This window comes from Lissotriton vulgaris, chromosome 11, assembly GCF_964263255.1.
Source record: "Lissotriton vulgaris chromosome 11, aLisVul1.2, whole genome shotgun sequence".
In the NCBI taxonomy this organism is placed as follows: Eukaryota; Metazoa; Chordata; class Amphibia; order Caudata; family Salamandridae; genus Lissotriton; species Lissotriton vulgaris.
Genome location: NC_141699.1, coordinates 957352384 through 957372503, shown reverse-complemented (window position 1 = coordinate 957372503; position 20120 = coordinate 957352384).

Sequence of the window (20120 nt, the reverse complement as noted above, 5' to 3'; positions counted from 1 at the left end):
AAGGGCTTTATAGCCGAATAGGGGCATAAGGTCACAGTATCGATCAGGAACCTAGATAAGCACATGACAAATCTGGGTTCAGGCCCAACTACAGCACCGAATCTGCACTCCTCTCCGTGACCGACAACATCAAGATGTCACAGGATAGAGGAGGCTCGATGATTCTGGTGCTGTTAGACCTGTCAGCTGCTTTTGATACTGTATCACATAAAATCCTGCTGAGCCGACTACAAGGAGTGGGCATTAGAGGTCAGGCGCTCGCATGGCTGGAAAGCTTCCTCTCTGGCCGCTCACAATTTGTCAGCCTGGGCCCCTACCATTCCATCTCTAGGGCGCTCACAAAGGGGGTGCCACAGGGCTCATGCCTAAGCCCCACATTATTTAATGTGTATGTGGCCCCCCTTGCTGAGATTGTGAGGAAGTACGGATTCACACCAGTGTCGTACGCCGACGACACTCAACTCCTCTACCCTTTCCATGCCCTCAACTCTAATGTTAGGGAAAACTTTGAGGAAGGTATGAGGGCCATCTCTAACTGGATGGCCTCCAATTACCTCCAGTGTAATGTCGGGAAGACAGAAGTGATGCTCTTTGGGAAAGCTAGCATACTCTGGTCTCCCGACTGGTGGCCCCAGGATTTGGGACCTGTACCCTCCCCAAAACCAACCATCAAAAATCTGGGTGTGAAACTGGACCAAAACCTAACCCTAAAAGATCACGCAAATGTGATTGCCGGAGCCTGTTTTCACACCATTGGCCTACTCAGGCGAGTTTTTCCTCTTTTACCGGACACCTACAGAAAGACCCTTGTACAGGCCCTTGTAATAAGTCGTTAAGACTATTGCAATGGGCTTCTGATACAAGCCAATGAGGACGCCATCAATCGACTGCAGGTGGTCCAGAACACGGCGGCCAGACTGATTCTGAATGCCCCCTCAAGAACATCTTCTGGACCCCTGTTGAGAGAACTACACTGGCTCCCAATACGCCAACGGGTTAAATTTGAGATCTGCTGTACTGTCCACAAATGCCTGTTCGGAAACGGTCCCAACTACTTAGCCCAATTACTACAGCCTTACAAACCGGACCGAGATCTACGCAACCAACTCCTGCTTAAACCACCTTTTATCAAAACGACCAGACAAGTTGGCCGAGCCCTCTCCTCAGTGGGGCCGACTTTGTGGAACAACCTGCCCCTTAGCCTCAGACAGACCTCCAATCACCTTACATTTAGGAAAATGTTAAAAACTAATCTGTTCATGGAGGTATAACTAATTGCTGTCCCTCTTCTGCAATCTCAGGTTATCTGTAAAGAAGTTTTTCACCACCTTATTGCGGTTTAAGCGCGGAGATACCCCGACCGGGGTCGATTCTGGCGCTATAGAAGCAAATAAATAAATAAAAAAAACACAAGTGCGTGGATTCTCTGCATTTAATACCTTCCAAGGAGGCCGTAAGGCATGTGATAAGCTCTGCTATCATCTCTTACTGTTGTCTTTGCAGCGTTCTGCTTTCAGGTAGCTTTGGGGATTAGAAAACTACTTTTGGAAGAGAACATTAGGCTATTAAGGTTATAAGCAATTTCTTGAAAAGTGTGGCTGAGGACTCCCTGGCACTCCGTGTCTATACACGCTATCAGTGGCACATTCACTACGAAATTATGATTTTCAAAATATATAGAGTCCTTTTCATAATAAATTAAAATACATCTGGTCAAAGAATTGCATACACAAATGGCACAGGAGAGTTCTGACTCCGTTGCACAGTGAGCCTTTTGACCACCACACTCATTTTGTATTTCTATGCAAAAATATGCTAGACGACATAACAGTTTATAAAAAACAATGCTTTATTAATGCCACTCTTGAAAAAATGATCCTACATGCAGTCCAATTTTATTTAAATGAATTATCCCAATATAAACATTGATTTCTGTGACAAAGGCCGCCGGCCGCTGTCCTGCCGCATTTTAAACCCAGATAAGGCAGCTTTTGATGTGAAGGTGCTCTGGTTGGGGTTGGGATAGGGCGGGTGAAAAAGGGCCACGGACAGTGTGCGGGCGGGAGGGAGAGGGCCACGGACAGTGTGCGGGCGGGAGGGAGAGGGCCACGGACAGTGTGCGGGCGAGAGGAGCGTTTGATGTGAAGGTGCTCTGGCTGGGGTTGGGATAGGGTGAGTTAAAAAGGGCCACGGACAGTGTGCGGGCGGGAGGGAGAGGGCCACGGACTGTGTGCGGGCGGGAGGGGGCCACGGACAGTGTGCGGGCGGGAGGGAGAGGGCCACGGACAGTGTGCGGGCGAGAAGAGCGGTTGATGTGAAGGTGCTCTGGCTGGGGTTGGGATAGGGCGGGTGAAAAAGGGCCATGGACAGTGGGCAGGCGGGAGGGAAAGGGCCATGGACAGTGGGCGGGCGGGAGGGAAAGGGCCACGGACAGTGGGCGGGCAGGAGGGAAAGGACCACGGACAGTGGGCGGGGGAGGGAAAAGACCACGGACAATGGGCGGGCGGGAGGGAAAGGACCACGGACAGTGGGCGGGCGGGAGGGAAAGGGCCACGGACAACGGGCGAGAGGAGCGTTTGATGTGAAGGTGCTCTGGCTGGGGTTGGGATAGGGCGGGTGGGAGGGTGAAAAAGGGCCACGGACAGTAGGCGGGCGGGAGGGAAAGGGCCACGGACAGTGGGCGGGTGGGAGGGAGAGGGCCACGGACAGTGGGCGGGCGGGAGGGAGAGGGCCACGGACAACGGGCGAGAGGAGCGTTCGGATGTGAAGGTGCTCTGGCTGGTGGGAGGGTGAAAAAGGGCCACGGACAGCCTCATCGATTCATAGTCGCAGTCACAGGAGTGCCGTACCAAGCGGAACACGACGGCTAGTAAATGAGAACTCTGGGTGCTTTGAACACCGATTTAGGAAACCGGACCTGAGACTGGAGAGGCTGGGGGCGGCCGGGAGCAACTGTGAGTACGGCTTCTTCGCTATTCGCCCCTAACTCCAGCCCGAGTCTGAGCCCTTACTCTTTTGCCAGCAATATCTTGCACCAAGCCTCCCACCTCCCGCCTCCTGCTTCCCTCTCTGGGATGCTCTGCTTCGCTACGGTACCCTCTACACCTCTATACCCGGTGCTTTCTACACCCCCAGAAAACCAATACTAACCTGTCAAAATCCTGCAATTACCAGCTGGCAGCCACGGATAGACAAGTCAGGTCCCGGGCTGGCAGCCACTCGCAGCGCGGCCCGGGGAATGATGTCACGGGGGTGTCCGGGCCGGCAGCCAACCACAGCGCGGCCCGGGGAATGACGTCACAGGGGTGCCCCGGGCTGGCAGCCAATCACAGCGCGGCCCGGGACACACGTCATCAAGGGGCGGGACATAAAAAAAGAGTCAGAAACGCCCACGATTCGCGTTCTGACCGGGAGAAAGTGATTGACACTGATGTCTTCCAATGGCTAGCCTCCATTTATGGAGTTAGCCAATGGTAGAAGGGGCGGATTCAAGTCCCCCATACTGTAAACAAAAGTTTTCGCCTGGGCGTAGCCCTGCTTCGCAGCGCTACGGCCAGGTCGAAACCTAAAAACTATCCCAAACCAAGTTAGAAAAACAGAGTTCTTTTTAATTTAAAAAGACATCAAAAATCTAATCAGTAGAACTGGATATATGCAATTTTAAAGAGTTCAGTGAAAATAGCACCAAAGTTCACATAGTGCCAACTGTGAATATTTGGTTGCGCCGGACTCGGATAAAGTCACAAGTTAAGACTCACCACGATGGAGTGTGGGCCGGCAACAGGGACCCAGTTAGGCTAGCTGAACAAAGTACCTTGAATTCTGCTTTGCAAAGCATTGTGAGGGTCCAGGTCGAAGATTCCATATGCAGCAGAAGCAATATGTTGGTTTCCGAGATGCAGTGAGGCTGCGGTGCAAGATCCATCCTGTGTCATTGTTGAGGATTCTGACGATAAGTGCTTGCGTTGTGCAGTCCCGCATTGAGTGTTTTTCTCACAGTCAGTGTGATCTGACGGTTCTGTGGCACTGCGATGCAGAGTGGAGCATCATTGTTCTGGCTGCCGTTGATGAGGGATGTGAGAGCCTGCACTGAGGATGCGTCAAGCAGAGGTGGTTCTGAGGAGGCTGCGGGTGTGATGCATTGTGGAAGTTGAGATTCACGCAGCGGATGCGATGTACTGGTTTTGCTCGGGGTTGCGACACGCAGCAGGGGAGATGAGTCAGTTCTGCTGGATCCACAAAGGCTGGCAGAGCACCTTATGTCTACTTCCAGTGGTCCAGGACTGGGGAGACATCACTTTGCATTGTAGACCCAAAGATGGCAGAGTCCAGATGCTGGGGTCGAAGTGGTTGGAGCCTTGTGTCCCTGAGGCTCAAGTCAGGAGCCATGCCAACCAGCCCTTAGAGTCACTCTGGGGTCCTGGGTTCAACAGATGAAAGTTCAGTCCTTCTCACCCAGGCAAGAGGGCAGCAGGTCAGTAACATGGGGCAGCAGTCCTACAGAGCAGCAGTTCACCAGAGTGACAGTCCTTTCAGAAGCACAGCAGTCCTTCTTCCTGCAAGAGTATCCGCAGGTCCAGTAGTGTACTGAAGAGATGGTGTCTGAGGTCTAATATTTTTACCTGGTATCCTGCCTCTGGAAGTTGGGAAATGCTTACCTTTCAAGTCCCGGGCATAAAGGTCTTCCCTGTCATGGCTCAAGATGGATTACAGGGAATATGCAGCCCTTTCTGTGGTGAAAGGACACAGCCTATTCAAGTGTCACTATAGCTGTTCTCAGCCCTCCCATCCTACCAGCGATAGCGCATCCAGGCACACCTAAGCTCTCTATTGTGTGTGGCTGTATAGCCCACCTGTGACTCGGCAGTGCTTTGCGAGACTTTTCTTTGCTTCGCTCTGGTTCTTACAGAGATCAGCTGCAAAACCCACTTCTGAGGCCCTTTGACTGGAGAAAGGCACCTCCAGCAAGGTAGGACTCAAAGATGGGAGAGTCCAGCAGCACCAGCAGATTTACAGGAAGTCTTTTGTGTCACTGAGACTTCTTAATAGGAGGTAAGCACGCACAAGCCCTTGGAGAAACTTCACAATCAGGAGACACAGCAAAGTCCAGTCCTTTGTCCTTTCCTTGGCAGAAGCAGCCAATGCAAGCCAACCCAGCAAAGCATCCACACAGCAATAGGGGAAGTACTCCTCCTTCAGCTTCTCCAGCTCTTCTCTTTGTCAGAGATTCCTCTTGAGTTGAGATGTATTTTAATGTTCTGGGGTACGGGCCCCAATATTTATGCCACGTTTTCCTTTGTTCTCTTGTGGCAAAAAGTCTCTCAGCTCAGTCCAAACCAGTTATGTCCTCTCTGCTCCAGCATCTTGGCAGGAGGTGGAGACAGCATTGTGCACAGGAGACAGGGCCTATTCAGGTGCAATGAAAACTCCTCCCACTACTCTAAATGCAGCCCGGTCTATTCAGCTCAGCTCTGAGTCATCCAGGAAAGGTAGGACACCCCTCAACACCCCCCACCCCGACATGTCTGTCTACAGTGAATGCACATACTCAGCTTCTGTCACTCCAAAACCAGACAGTCAATACACAGCCCAGCAGAGGCATATAGGATGGCTAAGCAAGAAAATGCCCACTTTCTAAATGTTAAGAAAATGTGGGTTGTGTAGCGCACTCCTATTTAATCTAATGTTTGAGATAAACTATTTTCTCTCAGTTTTGTTAGGGGCGTGCTGGGAGGGATAGAGGGAGCTACCCTCTAATTTGAACAAGAAATCCACACAATCTGGTGACAACTGTCACCAGGCCCTATCCGCACTGCTTAAGGTGGAACTCCTTCTGCCTGAATTAACTCATCAGATGCTCATGTTTGCTGCTTACTTATTTAATTTTCATTTGGTATATTTACTAGGATCATTCATTTACTCAAACTTATTTTACACCTTTTATAAATCAACAATCAATTCCCATTTGTCAATGCCCTAAGCTGGACATATGATTTCCTATCTAAACAAAAACATTAATTTGTACAAAACATAAAAATTTCATCCAGTCCCAATGCATTTCAGGAATGATCCCTTCGTCAGGGGCACTGTAAAGAATAATGAACATGCGATAAACATTTATGTTAACTGACATTCAACACATAAACATTGCGGCTCAGATCGCTATCAATAGATATAAGCTTAGTAACTTTCTCCATTAACCCTCTAAACAATGTACAGAATGTGAACTGAAAATAGAACTAGAGAAAAAGAATGAAAAGACCAAACAAGTACACAAAATAAAGCTGAGCCAAAGCTGCAATGACGTGTATCAGTTGAAGTAGCTGACCAATGAACGTTCAGTTTAGATAGCTTCGACAGGTTCAAATCCGTAAAACTCAATAACCTGAAATGATGTAAGGTGAGTCAAAAATCACTATGTCCTTCCATGAGAGGGAAATACTGCTTATGTTGCAACCTACACAAATTTAAAACACGATGTCCTTGTAGTTACTCTCGGTTACCCCCGCAAAATTTATGTAGAAAATCTCAAATCAAACCGCGTCCTTTGCAAAACATCTGCATATATCTCTAAAATACCGTAACATGTAATAGAAGTTTAAAAGTCAAATAGGGGGGAGAGTACCTGAGTAATGTGATGTTTAGCCCATGAATAAAGCTGCTTCAATAAAAGAACGGTGATCCAACCAAACTTGCTAGCGCCTGTTAATAATAAACATACACTTAGCATACTACATGAAAAAGAAGTTGCCTCTGTCGCATACAACCCCTTCAACGGACCATCATACCTCGAACTTGGTGCTCCCATGAAACTGCTGTTCACTGCGTTGAAAAACTTCTTCTCGGGGCTTCCTTCTGAAAACGGTAGTCTCGCTCTCATTCAGCTCTAACAACATAAAAAAAACACTAAGGAAGCTACGTACCATCGAGGCTGCTAGCTCTATTCCTTGTCACCATTAAACTCACGTACCTGAAAGTTTTGATTATCGTGTTGTGAACCTCCTCGCGTTAGGCGCCGCAAAACTGACCAAACTGTTAAAGAAAAACATATGGGTATGCATTAGTCAACATAAACAACAGACTAATGCTGTTAACTTCCAGCCTAACCCTCTCGGAGTAAATCAACATAAACCGCGGACTCTAGTTCTTTGAAACGACGGCAACCATCTTAGGTCAATTCAAGAACGAAACTGTGTCAAACAGCTACTTAATGTATCATTACTGCCCAGCGTAATTGTGAAACTTATGAACAAAATCAGAAAAAATAAATCAAAAATTAATCTCGAAAAAAGATAAGAAAGAGAAAGAATGTTTGTGAACCTTATCTTGATATTTCTTATGTCAAAAACCAACATTACCATACATCAATATTAATTTCATCTGAAAAGTGCCAATATCATCAATCATTTTTTGTACATAAAAAACAAACTCAAGGTCATGTTGTGCATTATTACTGATTTCCTAACTGGCAATCTCAAACTGCCAATGCTAACGTTTAATATGAAATGGTGATATTTACATTATGTTAAATCACTAAAAAAGTGCTTGTGTAGTGACAAGAATGCTTAATTAAAGAAAGCATATCATATCCAGTTTGTCATTGAGACCTTTCGGTATCACGGTTTCAAGGAAATCTATCCACCATATTTCTCTTTGAGACAGCCATTTTCCATTGTCTCGATCAGGCAAGATTTGTACCTGTTCTAACACCTGGAACCTAAGTTGAGGAATGGTATGTTTTGTTTCTATCCAATGGGTGGCCAAGCTTGATGTCAGAGTTTTATTTTGAATACGGCTTTTATGTTCCGTCATCCTTATTTTGACTTTACGTTCAATTTACGTCATTCAAATCAGAAATAACAAGGCAAAGGCAAAGATTTCTAACTCGTGGATATCCTGGTGATATTGTACAAACAGCTGAAAACAGAATGTTACCCTTATCGAGACAAGAACTTATACAAAACAAACCAAAATTGAATAAAGATAGATTGGTGGTGGTGACGAAACACTCTGTACAATCACAACAAATCAAAAACATAGTGAACACTCGATGGGAACTATTACAACAGGAAGATTATTTTCAAGGAACATTTGCTAATAAACCTCTTTTTGCTTACACGAGAAGCAAGAATTTGCATGAACTTATCACCCGTACCAAGAAAGAGCAATATAAACAACACTTGAACCCAGGCATGAAAAAGTGTTATAATTGCATGCATTGCAATAATGTTACAGAAGGCACATTTTTGTTACATCCTCAAACTGGCAAAAAAATCAAACTCAGACAACGGACTGATTGTAATTCGTCCCAAGTTATTTACAGCATCAAATGCCCTTGTGGTAAATTGTACATAGGGAAAACAGAACGTAAAGTCAAAATAAGGATGACGGAACATAAAAGCCGTATTCGAAATAAAACTCTGACATCAAGCTTGGTCACCCATTGGATAGAAACAAAACATACCATTCCTCAACTTAGGTTCCAGGTGTTAGAACAGATACAAATCTTGCCTGATCGAGACAATGGAAAATAGCTGTTTCAAAGAGAAATATGGTGGATAGATTTCCTTGAAACCATGATACCGAATGGTCGCAATGACAAACTAGATATGATATGCTTTCTTTAATTAAGCATTCTTGTCACTACAGAAGCAGTTTTTTAGTGATTTAACATAATGTAAATATCACCATTTCATATTAAACGTTAGCATTCGCAGTTTGAGATTGCCAGTTAAGAAATCAGTAATAATGCACAACATGAACTTGAGTTTGTATTTTATGTACAAAAAATGATTGATGATATTGGCACTTTTCAGATTAAATTAATATTGATGTATGGTAATGTTGGTTTTTGACATAAGAAATATCAAGATAAGCTTCACAAACTTTCTTTCTCTTTCTTATCTTTTTTCAAGATTAATTTTTGATTTATTTTTTGTGATTTTGTTCATAAGTTTCACAATTACGCTGGGCAGTAATGATACATTAAGTAATTGTTTGACACGGTTTCGTTCTTGAATTGACCTAAGATGGCCACCGCTGTTTCAAAGAACTAGAGTCCGCCGTTTATGTTGATTTACTCCAAGAGGGTTAGGTTGCAAGTTAACAGCATTAGTCTGTTGTTTATATTGACTACTGCATACCCATATGTTTTTCATTAACAGTGTGGTCAGTTTTGCGGCGTCTAAACGCGAGGAGGTTCACAACATGATAATCATAACTTTCAGGTACATGAGTTTAATGGTGACAAGGAATAGAGCTAGCAGCCTCGATGGTACGCAGTTTCCTTAGTGTTTTTTTATGTTGTTAGAGCTGAATGAGAGCGAGACTACCGTTTTCAGAGGGAAGCCCCGAGAAGCAGTTTTTCAACACAGTGAACAGCAGTTTCATGGGAGCACCAAGTTCGAGGTATGATGGTCCGTTGAAGGGGTTGTATGCGACAGAGGCAACTTATTTTTCATGTAGTATGCTAAGTGTATGTTTATTATTAACAGGTGCTAGCAAGTTTGGTTGGATCACCGTTCTTTTATCGAAGCAGCTTTATTCACGGGCTAAACATCACATTACTCAGGTACTCTCCCCCCTATTTGACTTTTAAACTTCTATTACATGTTACGGTATTTTAGAGATATATGCAGATGTTTTGCAAAGGACGCGGTTTGATTTGAGATTTTCTACATAAATTTTGAGGGGGTAACCGAGAGTAACTACAAGGACATTGTGTTTTAAATTTGTGTAGGTTGCAACATAAGCAGTATTTGGTTTTTACCTCTCATGGAAGGACATAGTGATTTTTGACTCACCTTACATCATTTCAGATTATTGAGTTTTACGGATTTGAACCTGTCGAAGCTACTTCAACTGATACACATCATTGTAAGCTTTTGCTCAGCTTTATTTTGTTTACTTGTTTGTTCTTTTCATTCTTTTTCTCTAGTTTTATTTTCAGTTCACATTCTGTACATTGTTTAGAGGGTTAATGGAGAAAGTTACTAAGCTTATATCTATTGATAGCGATCTGAGCTGCAATGTTTATGTGTTGTATGTCGGTTAACATAAATGTTTATCGCATGTTCATTATTCTTTACAGTGCCCCTGACGAAGGGATCATTCCGGAAATGCATTGGGACTGGATGAAATGTTTATGTTTTGTACAAATTAATGTTTTTGTTTAGATAGGAAATCATATGTCTAGCTTAGGGCATTGACAAATGGGAATTGATTGTTGATTTATAAAATGTGTAAAATAAGTTTGAATAAATGAATGATCCTAGTAAATATACCAAATGAAAATTAAATAAGTAAGCAGCAAACATGAGCATCTGATGAGTTAATTCAGGCAGAAGGAGTTCCGCCTTCAGCAGTGCGGGTAGGGCCTGGTGACGGTTGTCACCAGATTGTGTGGATTTCACTTTCTAAAAGTGGCATTTTCAAACACAATTTAAAAACAATCTTTACTAAAAGATGGGCTATTAAATTCTGAGGTTAGAGAGCCTAAACTCCATTTGTTCATCTTGTCCGAATGAAAAAGTATGCCTGTAAGATGTTACAAATAACCTCCCATATAACCCAATGGGACAGATAGCCTTTCAATAGTGAAAAAAGAAATGCTGAGTATTTCACTATCAGGACATGTCACAAACACCAGTACAAGTCCTACCTTTCCCTCACACTGCACCCCTCCACATGGGCACCTTAGGCCTACCTGAGGGGTGTCTTACATGTAAGAAAAGGGAAGGTTAGGGCCTGGCAAGTGGGTGCAATTGCCAGGTCAACATCGCAGTTTTAAAACTGCACGTGAACGGTGCAGTGGCAGGTCTGAGATATATTTACAGGGCTACTCATGTGGGTGGCACACAATCAGTGCTGCAGGCCCACTAGTAGTATTTGATTTACAGGCCCTGTGCACACCCAATGCATTTTAATAGGAACTTACCAGCAAATCAGAAATGCCAATCAGGGATAACTAATCAGAATCCCAACTTAGACAGAGAGCATGCGCACTTTAGCACTGATCAGCAGTGGTAAAGTGCCCAGAGTCCTATAGCCAACAAAAACAGGTCATGGAAAATATCGGATAAAGCAAACTGTTTGGGGATAACCCTGCAAAAAAGGCCATTTCCAACACCCACACACCAAAAAATATTCACCCAGAACCGTAAAAAGAATGAATCACAAAACTTTAAAAATAAACCTCTCCTCTACTTTATTAGTTACACAAAAATAATACCATCTTAACCAGGTCCCCTGTAACCCTTGCAAATCATTGCTACAACCTAACTAAACTAAACCAAAACATAAATACCTGATCCCCAGAAACAAAATACTTGCCTCAAACCCTAAAAACAAATTACTCCAACACTTTAAATAAAACATACTAAAGACATAATACACTTCCTGTCCTTCCATCCTGTCCCTAAACCCATAAAACAAGCCTTAAGACCTAAAAACTCTTAATGTGCATAAACCCAACTCCTCATCTCAACACTAAAAAGCTCTTAGTACCCCTAAACATAACCTATCCATGAACCCTTACAGCCTCTTACTACCCTTAAACTCAACTGCTTCCATGAAGCCTAAAATATTTTTTTAACTCAAATCTTTTCCTGAACCCTAAAAAACCTTTCTACCCCTACCCCTAACCCTTTACCTGAACACTAAATGCTCCTTACTGTCCCTAAATACAGCCCATCCCTGAACCCTAACAGCCCCTTACCACCTCATCCCTAAAGCGTTAAATCCCAAATCATCCCCAACCCAATAAATGGAAACCAACCATAAAAACTGTACTTACTTAATACTTACTTGTAATTACAATAGCTCATAGATCAGAGGTAATGGTGGTGAGGGGGCAGAGGGGGAAGGGACCAGCTACAGATCAGATTGAAAGTGCACTTCTGGAATCTTATATAAAAATGTATAAGTCTCAACTGGGTTTCTCACACTTTATGCTCCTCGGCCACACACAAGAAGGGATGGGTGATCACTCTAATCTCAAAGAATTCAAACATCACCATTACCTCACACACTCGGTGACGGTAGGCTACTAATCATCCACATGTTGAGAGACGAGGATCCCATCCATGTGGTAAATATATATGGTTCTAACTCTGACGACCCAGACTTTTGGGAATCTGTCTCATCCTCTATTAAAAACATACCGCAGGATGAACTCTTGATTGTAGGGGGCGACTTTAACCTTCCGTTAGACCCCCTAATAGATCGCCAATCCAAATGCACATACCAACCATCCCAATCTCACGAGGCGCTCACGCGCATGTGCTCCAAATTTAACCTAAATGATTCCTGGCACCTCCAACACCCCGGAATGGGAGGGACTACACGTTCTATTCGGCACCACATAATTCTTACTCCAGAATTTACTATATTCTAATCTCTAGCCCCTTCACTCATCTTATAGAAGAAACGGACATAGCACCTAAACTAGTTTCTGACCATTCTTGCATTAGTACTAAACTCGCAGATTCTCACTCTATATTACCCCCAAAGCGCTGGAGCTTCAATAAGGAAATTCTGTTGGATCCTGAGAACAAACGACAAATAGAAAATGTTATCCGTGATTATATAGCATTAATTGATTCCCCATGCACGAACACCTCCATCATTTGGGATGCTCTTAAAGCTACAATTAGGGGCGTCATTATAGGCATTAGAGCGCGGACCAATATAAAATTAAACATGGAACTTGACACACTTGAAAAAGATATCAAGGCTCTAGAAATCACCCATTCAGCTAACTTAGACAGCAAACCCTCTCTGTATCAGCTTATTAAAAAGAAATACGAATATAATGCGATTGTGAGTAGACGCGCCGGAGTATGGATCAATAAGTTTAAGGCACTTAAATTGTGTGAGGGGAATAGAGCAGGGAAACTGCTTGCGTCTTACCTCAAACATAGACAGAAGCAATTCACAATACCTTCGATTAAAGACTCTGCCAATAATGTCCACACTAAACAAGACAAAATTCTACCCACCTTTCAGGCCTTCTACGAGGACCTCTACAAGAACAAGCTGACATGTGAGCCGGAAGCTTGTGTTAAATACCTGAACGCTTTAAACCTCCCTAAACTCTCAGAAGATGAAAGCACTACACTAGGGTCCCCCTTCACAGACAAAGAAATGTCTTCCTCTATTAAATCTCTCAAAAACAACAAAGCTCCAGGCCCTGATGGCTTTTCAGCAAGCGTTTACAAAGCGTTTGATAAATCTCCTAGCCCCATACTATTGAAATTATTCAACTCGATTGCTAACACAGGTAGTGTCTCAGGCTCAATGGGTGAACCCACTATAATCATTATCCCGAAGGAGGGTAAAGACCCCCTCTTAACAAAAAACTATCGCCCTATCTCACTCATAAATCTAGATTGCAAAATCTATGCAAAAATAAGTTGGCCAACAGACTTAATACTATCCTCCCTAAATTGATCAGCAACTCTCAAGTAGGCTTTCTTAAATACCACATTTCCAATGATAAAACAAGACTTCTGTGCCATATCCTGGAGAAAGCTAAAATAACATCCACCCCCTCTGTGGCCAACACCCTGGGCGCGGAAAAAACATTTGACAGGGTGTCTTTTTAAAAACATTGTATGCAAGCTTTTAACCTGGGGAAGTCCTATACTGATATGGTAATGGCCCTTTACTCCTCTCCATCTGCCAGGATCGCCATAAACGGCACTTTGTCTGACCCATTTCAACTAGAACAGGGTACCAGGCAAGGCTGCCCCTCTCACCAGCATTGTTTCTCCTGGCCCTAGAGCCACTCATAACAGATATAAAACAAAACGATGTCATTACAGGAGTGTGCTTCGGGGAAACACGGGTGAAACTGGCGGCATACGCGGATGATATCTGGTAGTTACAGAGAAGCCAGAGACCTCCATCGGGGCTCTTATGACTACCATAGAGTGATATTCTACACATTCGGGTACAAACTGAATAGGGACAAGTGAGAGGTCAAGCCCCTAAACATCCTTGGCACCAGAGACATGCTAGGAAACTCTGGTCTCTCTTGGCAGACGGGTTTCATTAAGTACCTAGGTATTGAATTTGGCAGCTCCCTGCTCGAGACCCTTCAACGCAACGAGTCCATTACATTGGAAAAAATTAAATCACAACTAAACGGCTGGTCCCCCCGCTTTATAACCTGGTGGCGAAGGGTCGAGACCATCAAAATGATGATCTCCCCCGAGTGAATTGTCTCATCACAATGCTCCCTCTCACCTTATCCCAGGACTTTCACCACAAATTAGACACGTTACTTTCCAAGTTCCTATGGAAAGGGAAAAAGGCAAGGATTAGTATAAAAAAGCTTCGCCTTGATACATTTTTGGGAGGGGTCAACTTGGCGGACTTCAAATTGTACCAGACGGCCTTCCTTGCCAAGCAAGGCTCCTACTGGCTCTCACCGCCTACTGGCTACACCCCTCTGTGGCTAGCCGTAGAGAAAGCTCTTTTTGGGAACCTCGCTCCAGCCACCATCCTAACTGCTAACCCTAGTACGGCCTCTTGCTCAAAATCCATCTTCCAGAATACAAAAAACGCCTTGTTAAAAATTGATAAACTCCTAGAAAGTAGTATAAGACATTCTAACTGGGAATCGCTATGGTATAATCGTGCAATACTCTACAAAGAGAAACCGCTACACAATGAGCTATGGATTAAAAAGGGTATATTCTTCCCGTACCAACTACTTGGAGACTCCTTCCCCCTCTCCTTCAAGGAACTCCAATCCATCTATGACTTAGACTCAATGGAGTTTTGCAACTTTTTGAGTATTAAAACAGCGATCTCTAAAGCAAAATTATTCACAAATCCCCCCTCTCTTCTGAAATATCTAGCTAATCTCAATAAGCTTGGCCACCAGGTCTCCTGGCTTTATAAGTCTCTGTGGCCGCAACACTCTAATCTCAATAAACATCTCACACAGTTGTGGGAATCTCCCTCCTCTCTACCAATTTCAGATTTGGATTGGTCCAAAACCTGGAAATCGACTACGAGACACAAAATAAGCCCTACACTCTCCCAGACGAAGTTTTGGCTTCTCCATGATGATTTGTGGACCCCGGCGCGTCTCTTTTCACACAACATTAGAGAAAATGCAACCTGCTGGAATTGCAACGACAAAAATGGAAATCTGGAACACCTCTTACTCCAATGTGTATGCATAGTACCCTTTTGGGACAAGATCTTCGCCTTTCTCTCGAATATCTTCACTTTCTTTCCCACCAGGGAGTTATCCACCTTGATATTCGGATTTCTAAGAGTCGACTCCTCACTGCCGCTGTAAAGACTGTTCTTAATAATTGGAAGGACACTCGCAAAACCTCTTTTAAATGTTGGTTATATTGGGTTACCAGCCTAAGAGGGGCTGATAACATTTCACTTCAAAACACTCCATGGCGCCCTCCTCACAGACAAATGTGGGCCACTCTTGATAACTACTTCACCGCACACAAACCTCCTTGAACCTTTCACCTACTCCTCCGCCTCCAACCCATCACGACCACACGTGCTCTCTGACGACTCCAAAACATCATGCCCCTACACTCTCTCTATAGGTTATACCAACAAGGCCATCTTCCTCAATAAATGTAAAACCCTGCATGTCAATGTACTTGTGTTGATACTACCTATGCAATGTATACGATTGATGTCATGCATCTTTTCTTTTTATTGTTTATCCCAAGTTTCCATAATGTTTCCCTAAGATCTATTATCGCCCAGGCATTTATTTCTTTTTATTTCTACATTCAGCCGCCTTTTTTTATTGTACCCATCATTGATTTCTGGGTTTTCTTTATGGTATGCACGTATTTTGTGTTCCTTTTGGAAACAACCAATAAAAAACTTTTGAAATAAAAAAAACCCTGTTTTTGCAGGGTACATATGTCAGAGAAGAGCTGTTCTAGGAGTGAACTACATTTAACCAAATCGATGCCCTACCCAAAACTATGGAACTGGGTAAGAATTCTTTTCACCACGACTATATTGCCTATTTTTAACTCTGAAATATAATTTCTTGCTACAGGTGAAACAAGAAGTTGTCTGAGAGGATAATTCAGTGAGCGCAGGAGGATGCCTCGTGAGAAGCAGAAAGAAGGGTCTCTGAGATCTAACAAAAAGTATTAGGATCTCATGGAGCTGTGAGGACAGCCGGGTAACATGGCTGTTTATTTATTTATTTATTTATTTATTTTGAAAGTTTTATATAGCGCGAACAAGATCTTTGCAGATATCAGAGCGCTTTACACGGCTGGGAATGCCAGCAAGAGAGTGGGGTTACACATAAGTAGAACAGCACATCAATAATACAAATATAACAGTTAAATGTGTGCATTGATAGTCAGTAGCGTCAATAATACAATATCAGAGCGCTTTACATGGCTGGGAATGCCAGCAAAAGAGTGGGGTTACACATAAGTAGTACAGCACATCAATACAAATATAACAGTTAAATGTGTGCATAGATAGTCAGTAGCGTCAATAATACAGGTGAGATACATAGTCATAGAGTTCGAACAGCGAGTTAAATGTGTGCGTGGATAGTTAGTAGCGCCAATAATTCAGGTGAAATACATAGTCATAAAGTTCGAACAAAGTAATACAGGTCGGAGTAGGGTCTTTCCAAATCCACGCTAATAGGTCAAGTGTATTTGGCCATAAAAATAGCTTTTACTTCTTTCTTAAAGAGTGTGCAGGAGGAGATGAGCCTGGTTTCAGGAGGGAGTGAGTTCCAGATCCTGGGTGCCATTCCTGAGAAAGAGCGTTTATAGGTTTTTACCTTCCGGAATCTTCGAGGTTTTAGCAGAAGATTGTCTGTGCCTCTAGTGTTTCTAGAGCCGCCAGAGATTGACAGCTTCTGAGTGAGGTATCCGGGAGTGCTCAGATGTAGAGCCTTGTGTGTCATGCAGGCGATTTTCAAATGTATTCTGGCTTCAAAAGGCAGCCAGTCCAGTGTTTTCAGATCAGGGGTGATATGCGAGTGTTTTTTTGATCCAGTGATGAGTCTGGCTGCAGCGTTTAGAGAGGCTCTTAGGGGTGCAGTGCTGGTTAACGGGAGACCGAAGAGGGCGGTGCTGCCGTATTCAATTCGCGGGATTACTAGAGCTTGAACTGCAGTTTGGAAGTCTTTTGCTGGTAGGAAGGGTTTAAGTTTCCTGAGTGTATTGATTTGGAAGTTCGCTCCCTTAGTAGCCTTGCTGATATGATGCTGCATGTTAAGGTTGGAGTCGAGGGTTATGCCTAAAGATTTCGCTGAGTCCACTATGATGGGTTGGACATTGAGTGCAGTTAACTGTTTAAGCCAGGTTTGCGTGATGGGGATCTTCGCGGGAGGTGTGATCAGCAGGAATTCTGTTTTCAGAGCATTGAGTTTGAGATGATTATCAGCAAGCCAGGATTGGGTGCTTCTGATCGTAGAGTTCAGTTGTAAAATGTCGTTGGGGGATTGTAATTTGAGATATAGTTGGGTGTCATCTGCGTACATGTGAAAAAGTACATTGGATGCTTGAAGCAAGGTGGTGAGAGGTTCCATAACTAGGTTGAACAGGGTTGGTGATAGGGAGGATCCTTGGGGGACGCCTAACGACACAGGTATTGGAGAGGACATCAGGTTGTTACTCTTGAATTTCTGCGACCTGTTGTGTAAAAAGGAGGTGAACCACTTGAGAACAGTCCCAGAAAGACCCATTCTTGAGCTCAAAAGATCGAGTAACTTCTCATGTTTGACAGTGTCGAATGCCGAAGAGAGATCAAGCAGGATGAGGAGGCAGGTATCACCTTGATCTAGGATTTGAAGGGCGTCGTCAATTATGTGAGTCATAGCAGTTTCAGTGATGTGTCCTGCTCGGAAGCCTGATTGATGCGGGTTGAGGAGATCAAACAGGTCGATATGTTCAGTCAGTTGTAGTTGAGCGCATTTTTCCAATAATTTGGCGAGAGTGGGAATATTGGTAATGGGACGGTAGTTGTTTAGGTCGGATGGGTCGGCAGTAGGTTTCTTTAGCAAAGGTGTGACTTGTCCAACTTTGAGGGAGTCAGGGATGGATCCTTCTTGGAGCGAGCTGTTGATGATTTTAGTCCAGAGAGGAAGGAGCAGTGGGATGAAATCTTTGACAGCGTTAGCAGGGAGGGGATCCGTGAGGTGATTGGAAGGTTTCAAGGTGCTGAGCAGTTTGCCTATTTCTTCTTCGGAGTAGGTTTCAAAGGTTGACCATGTTGCATTGTTTTTAGGTTCGGTGGGTGTTATGCAGTTGAGTGTGTTGTGGAGTCTTGCGTCAGCGCGGAGATCATTCTTTATGTTGTCAGTTTTTTTAGTAAAGAAAGTGGCGAAGTCTTCACAGGAGGGTGCTACGTGCATGGTACTGAGAGGTTGGGGTTGTTCCTTGGCTTGTGTTCTGATTAACTCAAACAGTTTTCTAGGGCGATTTTTTGCTTGATTTTTTGCTGTTAACTTGATCTTGTTGCGTCAGGTCAGCAATCTAGCAAGTGGTTTATTTCCCTTTCTTATATTTACAGAGTGGTAGTCTGGCTAGGGGTTAGCCATGTCTCAACTATGTTTCGCCCCATCTTTGGAAGCAAGAAAACATTTTTTGGCGATAACCCTTGCTCAAAATGTTGACCTTCTTCGGCCTAGTAGGAGTAGGTGAAATCTGTTCCTTTAACTCGTTCCATGCTGATGACGGAACCGCTCCGTCGTCAGCCGCGGTGGCACTGTGCTGATGACGGAGCGGTTCCGTCATAGCCCGGCCGCCGCGCCTGCGCGGCGCTGATTTCGCGCTTGCGCGGCGCGTTCTATAGAGCGGGGCGGGCCATGACGGAACCGCTCCGTCATGAGCACAGCTCAACCGCGGCTGGTAATGGAGCGGTTCCGTCACCAGCATGCGCCCGCCGCGCTGCCCCCCCGCCCCCTTAGCGCTGCGGCGGAATAGCCGCCGCAGCGAAGGGGTTAAAGATTTTGTAGTTTCTGCTCAAGTTGCCGTCCTTGATTGCTCCTTTACTTTCCTCCCTTAAGATGTGACTTTGTACAGCTGTAGGCAGTATCCCTACCTTTAAAAAGCTGCATGGCTTCTGCTCAGGGCACCATCACTTGACTCATTTGACCGCATATTTTTACCTTGTTTATCTTTGGATTTTGCGTACTAGTTGCCTCCCCTCACAAGTTGGATTACCAAAAACGCTGACTATCTTGACAAATGTATGCCTCTCCTCTCTTCGACTCTCCGAGACTCAACCAAACATTACAGAGTGGTTGACCCAACTGTTGCAATGAGCATGGGGTATGAGCTATAGAAACCCTGAAACATAACTCAGGACCTGCAGAGTACATTATGACCACCAGCAGGGTTGGATTGAGATTACAAATTGGCCCGGACACGCTAAAAAAAGTGGCCCTCATTTGCATATTGCTTTTCTGAAAAACACTGCTTCTGCGGAGTTTTAGAAAAAGAAGTGGGGAGGTGTCTCTGACAGAGGTATGTTTTCTTAACTTTACTTAGATAATAAAAATGCAGGGATTAGTTCACACTGGTGAAACACACATGAAAACAAGGGAGGCCACTTCTGCTCAAACCCCCTGCCCCCACTCAATATGCATACATTAATGGGCCGGCCCAGCGAGAGAAAGGGAGTGGCACCTCTGCCCGTTGATATAAGGGAGGTAATGGACGCCCATCTGCCTCCAGAATGGCCACTCAGGTACCCACTGGGCAGCTGGAAGCATCCAAACAACACAGACACAGTCCAAATCGGCCCCAGGCTGCCCAAAAAAGCAGCCCACAGCTGGATCTCGGATACCGGCCCCTCAGTCATTGGCCGAGTGCCCGCCTTACCAATCAGACCGTGACCACCAGATATTTACAATGACAATCATGGTTCGAGATCTGTACTTTCACACTTCTTACTCCGTCACGTCCGCTGCACCCCAAGGTAAGAAAAACTCTCTGATCCCTCACACATGACCTCAAAATCCTTCCCACATAGAATCACAGCAACACTCTCGACCGTGCTCTACCCCACAGTGAACATGTTACAAGTCTATTAAGGTGCTTTGATGCGCTATATAAATGCTACAATATAATGCATAGCTAGGCCAC